Source organism: Bos indicus x Bos taurus, chromosome 5 (genome assembly GCF_003369695.1).
Source record: "Bos indicus x Bos taurus breed Angus x Brahman F1 hybrid chromosome 5, Bos_hybrid_MaternalHap_v2.0, whole genome shotgun sequence".
NCBI classification, from domain to species: Eukaryota; Metazoa; Chordata; class Mammalia; order Artiodactyla; family Bovidae; genus Bos; species Bos indicus x Bos taurus.
In genome coordinates, this window is record NC_040080.1 from 34,583,388 (window position 1) to 34,596,578 (window position 13,191).

The 13,191-nt window shown below is 37.8% G+C and overlaps 1 protein-coding gene across 6 annotated transcripts in view; it reads right to left on the reverse strand.

Moving 5' to 3' along the window:
* SOX5 (SRY-box 5) overlaps positions 1–13,191 on the reverse strand; it is a 1,171,960-nt gene that overhangs the window by 1,004,114 nt on the left and 154,655 nt on the right. The gene's annotated exons all lie outside the window — the stretch shown is intronic.

Here is a 13,191-nt window from a genome sequence, read left to right on the forward strand (position 1 = left end):
TACTGTAATGAGTAGTCTATCCCTTCTCCAGGGGATCTTCCCAAGCCAGGACTCAAACTGGCGTCTCCTGCATTGCAGGTGGATTCTTTACTACCTGAGCTACCAGGGAAGCCCGTTTCTAATGAGAGAAGAAACATAAATTCAAGTAAGGGAATAGATTGCGGTAGGCGGTCCTATTTTAGAGACAGTGTTCAAGGGAAAAGTCGCTCTGCTAAGGTAACATTTGTGCAGAGACCAGGACAAAGTGAGCAACTGGACAGAGGCACTTTCCATGCTGTGGGGACAGCGAGAACAAAGGCGCTGTGGTAAGAGCCCAGGAACAGCAAAGAGGCCACTGCGCCTGCAGTGGGATATGTCCAGGAAAGACAAGCAGGATGTGAAGGAAGTAGGAAAGGGCCGAGGAAAGGCTTCGAATTTTAATCTAGAAGCCATTAGAAGGCTGTCTTTGTCTTTAATCAAATATTATAACGTGACACCACTGTGTATTTGCATGCATTTCTCAGAAATAATAGAGAGAAATCCCCTATATCTTTTACCCTGTTTCCCTCAAGGGTAACATCTTACAAAGCTACAGTCCAATACCCAAACCGAGAGATTGGCATGGGTAGAGTTAAGATACAGAATATTTCCATCACCAGAAGAGTCCCTAAGATTGTCTTTTGAGAGCCCTCCTATCCCACCTCCTTCTTAAACCCTGGAAACCACTAGTGTACAATTTCTATAGTTTTGTCATTTCAAAATTATCATACAAATGAAATCATACACAAATCTCTGGTGATTCAGCCAGGTTGGGTATCAATACTTTGTTCAGTTATATTGCTCAATAGTGTTCTCTGGTCCAGATCATTTAACCATTCACCCACTGAAAGCCACTACACTATTACACTATTTCTAGTTTGGTGTTAAATAAGCAAAGCTACTATAAACATTGGCACACAGGCTTTTGTATGAGCAGAAGTTTTCCTTTCTCTGAGATAAATGCCCACAAGAGCAACTGCTGGATTCTATGGTCATTATAAGTTAAGTTTTCTTTAAAAACCTGTCAAACTGTTCTGTAAAACGTTCTATATCATTTTACATTCCATCAGCCATGCATGAGTGAGCTGGTTTCTGCAATCCTTGCCAGCATTTGGCATTGTCACTATTTCTTATTTTAGCCATTCTGCTGTTCTCTAATGATTAATGATGTTGAACATCTTTTCATGTGCTTAGATGCTAGCTGTATATATCCTTTCCCATGAAATGTTCCTTCATGTCTTTGGTCTATTTTCTGATTGGATTGTTTCATTTTTTTATTGAAGCATTTTGAAAGATTATATTCTTAATACTAATCCTTACTACAAGTCTAAATATATAGTCTGAAACTACTTTCTCACAGACTATAGATTATCATATTCTTAACACGGTACTTCACAGAGTCCAGTTTTCTGATTGGATTGTTTCATTTATTTTATTGGTTTTGAAAGATTATATTCTTAATACTAATCCTTACTACAAGTCTAAATATATAGTCTGAAGCCACTTTCTCCCAGCCTGTAGCTTATCATATTATTAACAGGGTATTTCACAGAGCCCAAAGTTTTTAATTTTGGTAAGTTGAATTTATCAATCTTTCATTTTATGAATCATGGTTTTGATACAAAGTCTAAAAACGCTCTGGCTTGCCCTGGATCCTGAAGATGTTCCAATTTTTTTCATAAAAATTTTATTTTTAACTTTTATCAATACATTTAAGTTCTTGATATATTTTGAGTTAATTTTTCTATAAGTCTAAGACAGGTGACCCACTCCAGTGTTCTTGCCTCGAGAAACCCAGGCATGGGGGAGACTGGTGGGCTGCCGTCTATGGGGTCGCACGGAGTCGGACACGACTGTAGCGACGCAGCAGCAGCAGCAGCAGCAAGACAGGTGAAGTTTCACTTTTTGCTTATGGATGCTCAACAGCTTCAGTACCATTTGTGGAGAAGGCTATGCTTCCTCCACCGAACTGGTTTTGCACCTTTGTCAAACATCAGTTTATATTTGTGTGGGCCAATTTCTGGGCTCTCTGTTCTATTTCATTGTTATACATATGTATCCCTCTGCCAAACTCTCATAGTCTTGATTACTATAGCTGTATGATAAATCTTCAAATTGAGTAGATTAATTCTTCCCACTCTATTCTTCTATTTAAAAATTCTTATAACTATTCTGATTTCTTTGCCTTTCCATAAAATTTTTAGAAAAATCTGATCTACAAAAAAGAAAAATTGTGCTGAAATATTGATACAAACTGTGTTAAACCTGTACATCAAAGAGAATTGATATGTTTGTTATGGTGAGTCTTCTAATCCATTAACATGGTATATACCTATTTATTTATATTTTCAATCAGTACTGTATGACTTTTAGCATATAGTCCTACACATGTTCTGTTAGATTTATAACTAAATATTTAAATTTTTGAGTGATTATAAATGGTATTGTATTTTTAATTTTGGTGCCCAGTTGTTCCTTGTTATTATACAGGAATATAGTTGATTTTTGTATGCTTATCTAATATCCTACTACCTTGCTGAACTCACCTATTAGTTTTGAAAGGTTTTTTTTTTTTTTTTTTAAGTCCCCTAGGGTATTCTACATAAACAATCATGTCACCTGAAAATAGGGACAATTTTATTTCTGATTCCATTCTGATCTCTATGATTTTAATTTCCTTCCCTTATCTTTTTGTACTGGCTGGAAGTTCTAGCAATATATTAAGTAAAATTGGTGAGTGCAAACATTCTTGACCTTGTTCCTTATCTGAGGAGAAACAATTCAGTCTTTCATCATTAAGGGTAATGTTAGTTATAGAATTTATGCAGTCTTTTTCAGATGCTTGGTGTCAAGGTGAAGTTCTCTGTTCTCATTTTTCTGAGAATGTTTATCATAAATGGTTGATTTTGTCAAAAGCTTTTTTCTGCATGAATGGATAGGATCATATGGTGTTTCTTCTTTAGCCTGTTAACAAGGTGAATTGCAAGTACTGAACCAACCTTGATCCCTGGAATAAATCCTACTCAGTCATGGAATGTATATATTGCTGAATTCTATTTGTTACATATACTGCTGAATTCTATTTGTTAATATTTTATTAAGGATCCTTATGTCCATGTTCATGAAGAATATTCTCTCTAGTTTTCTTTTTTGTTCTATCTTTATCAGGTTTTGGTATCTCAGTAATACCACTTTCCTAAAATGAATGGTTTTCTGGAAGAGATTGTATAGAACTGATGCTAAACTTCTTTCAATGTTTGTTAGAATTCTCTAGTGAAACCATCTGGGAGTGGATTTTTTTTTATTGTTACAATTTTTTGTTCAATCTCCTTAAAAGTTTTAGGGCTATTCAAACTATCTATTTAGTACTGAGGGAGTTGGGAGGGATTGGGGGCAGGAGGAGAAGGGGACGACAGAGGATGAGATGGCTGGATGGCATCACTGACTGGATGGACATGAGTCTGAGTGAACTCTGGGAGTTGGTGATGGACAGGGAGGCCTGGCGTGCTGCGATTCATGGGGTCGCAGAGTCGGGACATGACTGAGTGACTGAACTGATGTCATTCGAGGAGTTGGTCCATTTCTTCTAAGTTGTCAAATTCATATGCATAGAACTGTTCCTAGTATACACATGTCCCTTTGATGTCTGCAGAGTCTGTAGTGATACACTTTATTTCATTCTTCACATTGGTGATTTGTGTCTTATCTGTTTTTTTCTTTGTCAGACTTGTGAGACGTTTGTCAACTTCATCAGTCTTTTCAAATAACCAGAATTTTTTCATTGTTTTTCTGTTCCCGATTTTATTAATTTTTGTTATTATGATTTCCTTCATTCTGCTTGCTTTGGACTTCAGGTACATTCAGCTCTTCTTCTAGGTTATCGAACTGTGAGTTTAGATTATTGATTAGAGACTTTTCCTTTTTTCTAATGTATGCATTTAATGCTATAAAACATGCCTTTCAGCACTTCTTTACCTGTGACCCACAAATTTCAATGGTGTATTTTTATTTTCAATCCATTCAATGTACCATGTTCCTTGAGACCTCCTTTACGGCCCATGGATTATTTATAATGTGTGTAGCTGAATTTCCAAGTGTTCAGAGATTTACATGTTATTTTTCTATTAATGATTTCTAATTTGATTCCATGGTAGTCAAAGAATACATTCTTTAAGATTTTAATTCTTTAAAAAATTTTGAGACTTGTTTTCTGATCCAGGATATGGTCAAATATATTACATGTTCCATGGTCACATTAAAAGAATGTGTGTTCTGTTCCTGTGGGGTAGAGTGCTCAGTGAGTACCAATTAAGTCTGTTGGTCACTGATGCTGAGTTTTTTAATATCTTTGCTGATTTTCTGTCTAGTTTTCTATCCATTGATGAGATAGGGGCATTAAAAATCTTCATTTATAAATCTATTTCTTTTTAAAAAAATATGTCATTTTTTTGCAACTCGGTAATTTAGGGCACACATCTTTAGGATGACTGAGTCTTATTGATGGTGCAACTCTTCTATCAATATATAATATCCCCCCTCTATCACAAGTGTCTACTGTATCTGATATTAATATAGCAACTCCTGCTTACTACTATTAATGTTTGCAAGATACTTTTTACCAATTCTTTATTATCAACTTGCCAATATCACTATATTTGAAGAGATTTATGCTTCCTTGGTGGCTCAGAGGTTAAAGCGTCTGCCTGGAATGCAAGAGACGTGGGTTCGATCCCTGGGTCGGAAAGATCCCCTGGAGAAGGAAATGGCAACCCACTCCAGTATTCTTGCCTGGAGAATTCCATGGAGAGTGGAGCCTGGTAGGCTACAGTCCATGGGGTCGCAAAGAGTCAGACACGACTGAGCGACTTCACTTTCACTTTCACTTTATGAAGATACAGCACTGTAGTTGGGTGCTATTTTTTTAATATGCTCTAACAATCTGTCTCAATTGCTGTATTTAGACCATTTACATTTCATGTAATTATTGATATGTTAGGCCAGAAGCCAATAATTTCACTTTGTTTTTGGTTTTTCATTTCTCTGTTTTCTTTATCTTATTATCCTTAAACATTTTTTATAATTCAATTTTTATTTATCTATATTTTTGAGTGTCTTTCTCTATAGCTTTTCTAGTGGTAGCTTTAAGTATGACATCAAACTACATAATATATCATAGTCCGAGGGTGTCATCGTATTAACTGTTTGAGTGAAGTATGTCATGAAACATGTCCTACTGAATATTTCTGCAAAAATGTGAGATTTGGTAAATCAAAAATCTAAACATCAGAATAAATGTAGCTATATGAGATATGGTAGTTTTCTCCCTAGACAGTCCTATTTCCCCCTACCTAGAACTACATACACATTCATACCTCCACTAAAAAAGATAATTGAAATGTGAATTGGGATTAGTCAGGGGAAAAAATACATCACTCTGAATTGAAACACCAAGATTTCTGTCATTTGATGTATACTTTTTTGGATAGACAACTTTAAAGATAATGTTTAAGAGAATGTGTTTTATAATACAGTAAAGTGGATAGAAATCTGAAAAATGGTTAAAGTCTGAACAAATGCATTTAGCAAGAATGCAGACCATCAACCAGTCATAATCTGTTTCAATTTTAAGTAGGCTTAAAACAGTTACCTAGGCTATTGTTCACCTTTTATAGAAAATTCATTTCAGAGAGATGAAATTAACTTGCACAAGGTTATGAGAGAGTCAGTGACAAAGTTGAGCATAGCGCTAAGGTCTGATAACACTGAACTCCAAAACCAGGAATAAAAATATTAAATTTTTATCTGTAGTATATCAACAGTCTGCTTAAGAATGAAGTTATGCTTCATTTCCTTAAGGAAGGCAAAATCAGAACATGGCAGATGGAATATCATCACTCATCTACTTTGGAATTTAACCAAGACTCGGGTTTAAATGTACCCAAATGTAGCAATGTGCCAGAAGTAGCAACTGATAGCAAATAAATGGCCCAACCATACATATTACTGCAGGCACTGGTCCACAAGAAGTTCCCAACGTGAAACTGTAAGAGCTAGCATGTCCTTTTCCATTGTGTATCAGTGAGTTTTTCCCCATCTAACCAGACTATCACAGAGGAACAAATCTGAAGGACACTGACATATTTTCCACATTTGCAGTTTCTGTTCACTTCAGATGTAAAAACACTTGAGTATGTACAAAAGGGGCAGTCCTCAATTCCTAAAATATTTTTTATACTCCCTGATTCATTTTAAAAAAGATCAAACTTCTAGTTTGTAGCTCTCAGTGACAGGTTTCCTCTTTTAGTCACGAAAGCTTCTATGATCCAAACTTTGGAAAAAATTCTTTCTCTACATCTCCCATTTATATTCACAGTTAGATACTATAATTAAATAATAGAGTTTTGCTTACTTGGGCTCAAATCCATTAATTTTTTTTTCTTATTTTTACTCATCTCTTTCCTCTGAAATGTCTCCCAGTATTATTATTATCCTTGAGCACACAAATACACAGATGTGTGAATCTATAATGAGGTCTTCCTATTTTTTTTAGGATAGATTTTGCTTTATTAAATGTCTAAATTGTCTCCACTTAGATACTATCTAAATAGGAACAAATGTCCTATCCTACTGAGAAAAAAAGTCATCTTTTAACTGCTGACCTCCTAGCCAAGTATATGTATTATGTTTACTCCAGGGAAAAACTTGGTTCACAATTGACTTGGGTTCCTTGACCTGATGCCAGCAAAGGATGAATGTGCTAATGGTCTGCACCAAAGTGAGAATTCAAATGCCCTTCCATTCAAGCCCAGTGGATTGGCCAAATGATAAAGCACCACTCAGCATCTTACACAGACAGGCACCTGCCCTCCTCTCATGTGCTGAGGAGCAGGACAAGAAGACGTGAAGGTCCTAAACACGCCAAGAGGGAAGGATGTGAATTAGATAGTAAAGGTAAGTTACACAGCTGCCACTGCGTCCAGCTCTAACCAGACAGAACTTTTTTTCACAAGAGGAAAGGAAGCTTGCAGAATTCGTATTCACACGTCCAATGCTGTGCTCTCACCACATGCCTATGAGACTCCCTTGTCAACAGAGCTTTTCCCTTGCCTTTCTCTCCTTTTCAGGATTCCTACTCCAAATCCCCAGCACACTTAGAGCAATGACCTCAGAGACATTGCTATAGCTGATGCAAATTATATTCCTTTGTTTACCTCCTGGAGTTGGGATGGGAAAGGGAGAGAAGTGTAAAAGCTCCAAAGGGGCAGCTAAAACCAAACCAGCTGAAGAAAGCTGTGGCTTCACATTTTTTCACTAGTTTGCTGTGTCAATGCCCCTTGCTAATTTAGAATAGCCTTTGTGACGTTTTACATGAAAATGTTAAAAGGTAAACCCCTATGCTGATGGTCTTGGATCATCAGTATGGTGAAGCTATACTTTTACCAGTGAAAAATCAGTGGGTGAGCAGACAACCTATAAATACTTTGTTCGTTGTTAACAGGCCACATTTCTATATAAGAGGACTTACTTTCCTTTCCAGCCAGAGTACAGCAAAGATCAAGCATATACACTATAAAATAACCGACATCTAGTGTGGATAAGATAACACATAAGATTGTAATTCGTTTTACAGCACAAATTATTCCTGATTAGAAGCAAAATCCTGAAAATACACTAAATTCTAAATTTTGAAAACAGAGTAATCCCAAATCATCCCCTCCACAGATATATTAACGACTGAATGGATAAAGACATAAAGACTACATACCAAGCTGTGGAGTAGGCTGGTAAACTGGGTCTCATCCTTTACCTCTGCCCACAGACTGAAAGTGCAGAGTGAACACAGTGTCCAGGCCACCTCTATAAATAAGGTGAAACTCCTGGTTCTTATGTTAGTGTCATAGACAATTCACCCCATCTCTGAGGACTCAGTCAAACTAACTATATATTGTTGAGTAATATCTGTAATGAACTTTGTTAGAGGATGGGGGGGGAAACAAAGTCATTAAAACATATTAATAAAGAAGCTGTGATCTAACTACTTCAAAGTCAGAAAAGTCATTAGCAGAGAAAGAAGTAAAACAAGGAATGCATTCCAGAATGTTAGGGAAGGAGTTGTTACGACAAAACACGCATTTGTGTGTCAATGTGTAACACAGTAAATAGCACCTAAAATACAAAAACGTCAAAAATGATAGAAAACTCATCTTAGACATTGGAAATTCTTGGATCAGAAGGAAATGAACAGGAAGAGTTAGAGTCAAATGGTGGGTGGTCTCTCCTAGAAACTGAGAGGACAGGAAGAACCTGAAGAGCAGGGTCGGCTGGCAGGCCTAAGCAAGAACAGGGCAGGCACTGGATTGTGGAAGGAGTCAGAGATAATAGGGCTGCACACTTTGATTTCAGGAGCTCAAGAATCAGGGCTTCAGCATCCACAGCTCAGTTTGTCCTGGCTCAGTCTCCCCAGGTTGACCAAGGGTCTTTCTGTTGACAGATCTTGGATTAGTCCATGTAACATACTCATGAATCTCCAGGTTCTACTCAGCTACCTCCCCAGGCAATGGAAGGAGATTTCAGTGGCCATTGGGCTTTTCCTCTGCAAATTTCTCCCCAACGACAACATCTACAATTTCTTTGTCAGGTGTACTGTCTCTGGAGCCACAAAAAGCTATGAAAGTATTCAAATACAGAGATCTGGGTGAAAAAAATATACATATGGTGCCTGAAACACAACCTTGGGAAAGCAAATCCAGTTACTCAACTAGCGTGTAATAACTTCAGATGATGGTTCATTTCCTGACTTGGTAAAAAAGCTGAGATTCTATGAAGCACTGAGTATCTGCAAAGGACTGCTCCTGAAGATACATAAAATAAGGTCCTCATAGAGGAAGCTATTTTTATTGTAATCACTGATACTCAAACACAGTTTAATAAAAAATACGACAATATAGAAAAGGGATTACCAGCATCAACTTTGGCATTTGTGCTGAGTTGAATCTCTCTATGTAGGTGATCTTGGACAAGCTACTTCATCTCTAAGCCCAGGTCTTATCTGTAAATTAGAAATAATATTAGCACTTACCAGAGTCATTGTCTACTCAGCATCTCACTGAAAAAACCATGCTGCTCCTATTCTCAGGCCTCATGGTTCAAATAGGTTTGGCCTACACCTCACTGTGCTGCATTTTAGGGATGACTGTTCAGGCCTGAGCAATCACTGACCACTTCTGAGAAGCCATGGGGTTCCCCATCACCCTAACAATGGCCAAAACACATTCTCTATCTCCCTTTCCTTCTCTCTCCCCCTCTTGTTCACTTGTGTGCACTCTCTCCCTCTCTTTCCTCCTCTCCCTCTCTCCCACCCCCTCTCTCTCCATTTCTCTTGTTTTCTGTGACTGACTTTACTGAGGACTATTCACACCAAATAATGTTACACAAGAGGAAAGCAAGGCTAAGACGTGAGATGATAGAGCAAGATGAATGCCTGGAGATATCCTGAGAGTTTAAAGATTATTTCCTGTTAGAGTACCACTATACTCCCTTTCTTACTTCAACTATTTTGAGATAGTTCTTTGTCTAACCTACTACGTGGAGTTTTTCAATATGTATGTGAGGAAGAAATGAGATAATGACCATAAACACATATTACTGTGTTGGGCATATAGCAAATGCTTAATAAATGTGAGCTATTTTTATGTCCAGAATGAGAGATTCTTAAACTTGCTTTTCTAAGATGACCACATGAAAAGAAACAATTTTCACGGGACTCATTAAGATATCAAGGGTTTCTATTTTCAAAAAGGTCATAATCAATAATAAAAGATGTTAATAATAGCTCAAAGACATAGAAGAAGTCTCAAAAGACAGCAGATGACTTGACCTGAATAGAAAATACTTAAAGTATTCAGAGGAAAGAGAAAAATGAACCTCAGGCTGGCCTGCTTGCCAAAAGGCATCACAGACATAGTATTGAGCTGGGTTTTGAGGAGCAGAAAAGATCTGAAAAGTTGGAGGGAAGAACAGACAATATTCTAGCCATGAGTCTAGAAAAATTTGGGTGATGATGCTAGAGCCCAGGACACTCTTTGACCTATAACACCGGGCTTGAGAGGAAGGAAGGAAGAAGCCATCAAGGGAAGCTTAATAAAAAACCCAACGCAGATGACGGTTCTTAAGGGCAAGTTTAATCATATTTCAAAAACATTGCTTTTCACTGAACTCACTGGAGGTAAAAAGGTGTAACATTAGGTTGCTCATGCAATTCACACTCATTTAAAAAATCAGTGAAATTTTTGGAAAGATTTTTACAACCAAATCACACCTCTTTGGATATATCATATTGATTTTTTTTTTCCAACTGTAATTGCTCATTATTTTATTCACATTCTACAGCAAAAAAAAAAAAAAATGAACATACAATTGAACAAATAAGCCCTAAGGCATAATATAACAGATATTGTCATTTTCTCCTCAATATCCCTTCCTTAGCACGTTAGAGCTTTGCAGTTTGAGGAAGTGAGCCCGACTTCTGCAGTAGGTCCTATTAAATTTAAGGGAACCACGGTTAATCCCATCCTCCTTGCCAGTGATGGCTTGGTGAACCCACACCTACGCTGCTGTTGCTGCTAAGTCGCTTCAGTCGTGTCCGACTCTGTGCTACCCCAGAGACGGCAGCCCACCAGGCTCCCCCGTCCCTGGGATTCTCCAGGCAAGAATACTGGAGCGGGTTGCCATTTCCTTCTCCACACCCATACTAACCTATGAATGGCATTCTCCTGGAATCATGGTTTGAATACAGGAATGGACATATGACACAACATGAGACAATGAAACATAAGTGAGATTTGCTTCTGGGAAAACATTTCTTCAGTTTTATGAGAGAACCCTTAAAAGAGATGGTCTCTTTTCTCAACCTCTACGGGTGTCAGAGCTGGAACTGCAGATGCAACCTGCTTTCAATTTAAGAATAAATCTGACGTACAGGGGATGGCAGAGCTCAGGGAACTGCAGAGATAAGACGCGGAAAGCACAGGACAAGTTCAACCCAATTATCTGCCCTACCTCTAATGTCTGACTATGTGAGATACCATGTTTCTCATTATTAAATCTGGTTGGGCTTTAAAAAAAAATACTATCCTAATTTCTTTAAAAATACTTCCAATGACATGAGTATCTTTGCAAATGGCTGTGATCCAACAGGGCTTCCCAGGTGGTACTAGTAGTAAAGAACCCACCTGCCAATGCAGGAGATGTAAGAGAGGTGGGTTCAGTCCTTAGGTTGGGAAGATCCCCTTGGAGAAGGAAATGGCAACCCACTCCAGTATTCTTGCCTGGAGAATCCCACGGACAGAGGAGCCTGGCAGACTACAGTCCATGGGGCCACAAGGAGTCAGACACAACTGAAGTGACTTAGCACGCAAAGATGCACGCATGCACACATGATCCAATGCTTCACCTCATTTCATGGCTCTCTGGTTAGTCTTAGAGCCTCTAGAAGACCTGAAAGAGCAGAATCAGGACAGGTAAACAGGAAGAGGAGAGGTTCTATATGTATCTGTAAGCACTGGTTGAGGTGGTCCATTTCAGATGGCAGAACACCATCCTCTGAAACAACGGAGTAGTTAGTTGTCAGAGTCACACAGATTGGTCCAGGCATTCTTGTCAAAAGACGGCCCAACAAAACTGAACATAAGCAAGGTTCTGATAAACACAAAAACTTTAGATCTTACAGCTCCACCCTTCCTCTTTCCTCCTACACAGCTGCTAAGAGTAGGGGCATTTTATTCCCTGGTCATATTAGGAAAAAGAGTTCCGTATGGATGATGCACAGCCTAAAAAGGGGTTTCTGAGCAAGCAAATGTTATAAAATCTGTAACATTCTACATTGCGCTGCCAAACAGTGCTGTGGGGTGCAGAATCCCAGGACTACAATTAACTGTTTAAGCCAAATATGACATGGGCATATTAGCTCAGTAAAATGATGATATTTGCTCCCTAATTTTTTACTCCCTCATTAAAAAAAATCATTTTAAATGTTAACCTCAGAAATACATAAGTAATATAATGTATATGACAACTTCTGAGGAAATTAGAGTAGCAGATAAACACTGATAAATAGCGATCAAGATGAAGCAGTTAAGCTAAAAAAAAAAAAAAATGAAAAGCAGAACTCAGTGTGTAAGAGGCTGTAAAAACAGTCACTTGTAACAGATTCGATCCCCTCAAGCCAAAGAACCAAACACAAATACAAACTGTGAAAGAAGACTCTTCCCACGGTACTAAGCCAAAGAAATAATAAGATCAGAATGATTTTTAATGTATACAATGCGATTGATAGCTAGAAAACGATACTCATCCATGGTTGAAACACGGTTCTCTAAAAATATTAGTAAAACTTCTGATGGACTTCACATATGTTAAAACAACTTTAAATGTATTTTTAACGTGAAATTTGAGAACCCCCAAAATAATAAATACTTCAGCACTAGAGGTGAAAATTCTAAGCACATAAACTAGCACTGTCTGTTTAGGCTTAAATAATGACCAAATCAATAGAAATGAACATATGAACATATCTAGTGCTCAAAACACAAGACTGCTTAGAGAAATAGATGGGGGCAGGATACGTACAAAATTCAGAACATCTTGACATACCATATAGAAAAGAAGCTAACAAAGATGACAACAGTTATGTCAAAAGTACTCAGAAGCCAGTTTGAAGAGGTTTGCATTGGTCAAAGATGAGACAATTTGAGCTCAGAAGGTATAAGAACTGCAACTGATTAAGCCCATCAATATGCTTAAATTCTTGAGTTCACAGTGATACTTAAAAGGAATTACTTGGTTATATTCTAAGGATGACACAAAGTTGTTCTACCTAAGTGGTAAAATATTCCCCACCTTCAGATGAAATGCATTCCTGTTCTCTTCTTGTTTGATACCCCCCAAAAGCTAAATAAGATACAAACTTTTGTTACTGTTGTTAAAAATCTATTAGCTCCAAATATTTGACTTTGTTTGGGTTTCCCAGGTAGAGCAGCAGTAAAGAATCTGCCTGCCAACCCAGGAGACACAAGAGACCAGGCTTGATCTCTAGGTTGAGAAGATCCCTTGGAATAGGAAATGGCAATCCACTCCAGCATTCTTGCCTGGAAAATCCCATGGACAGAGGAGTCT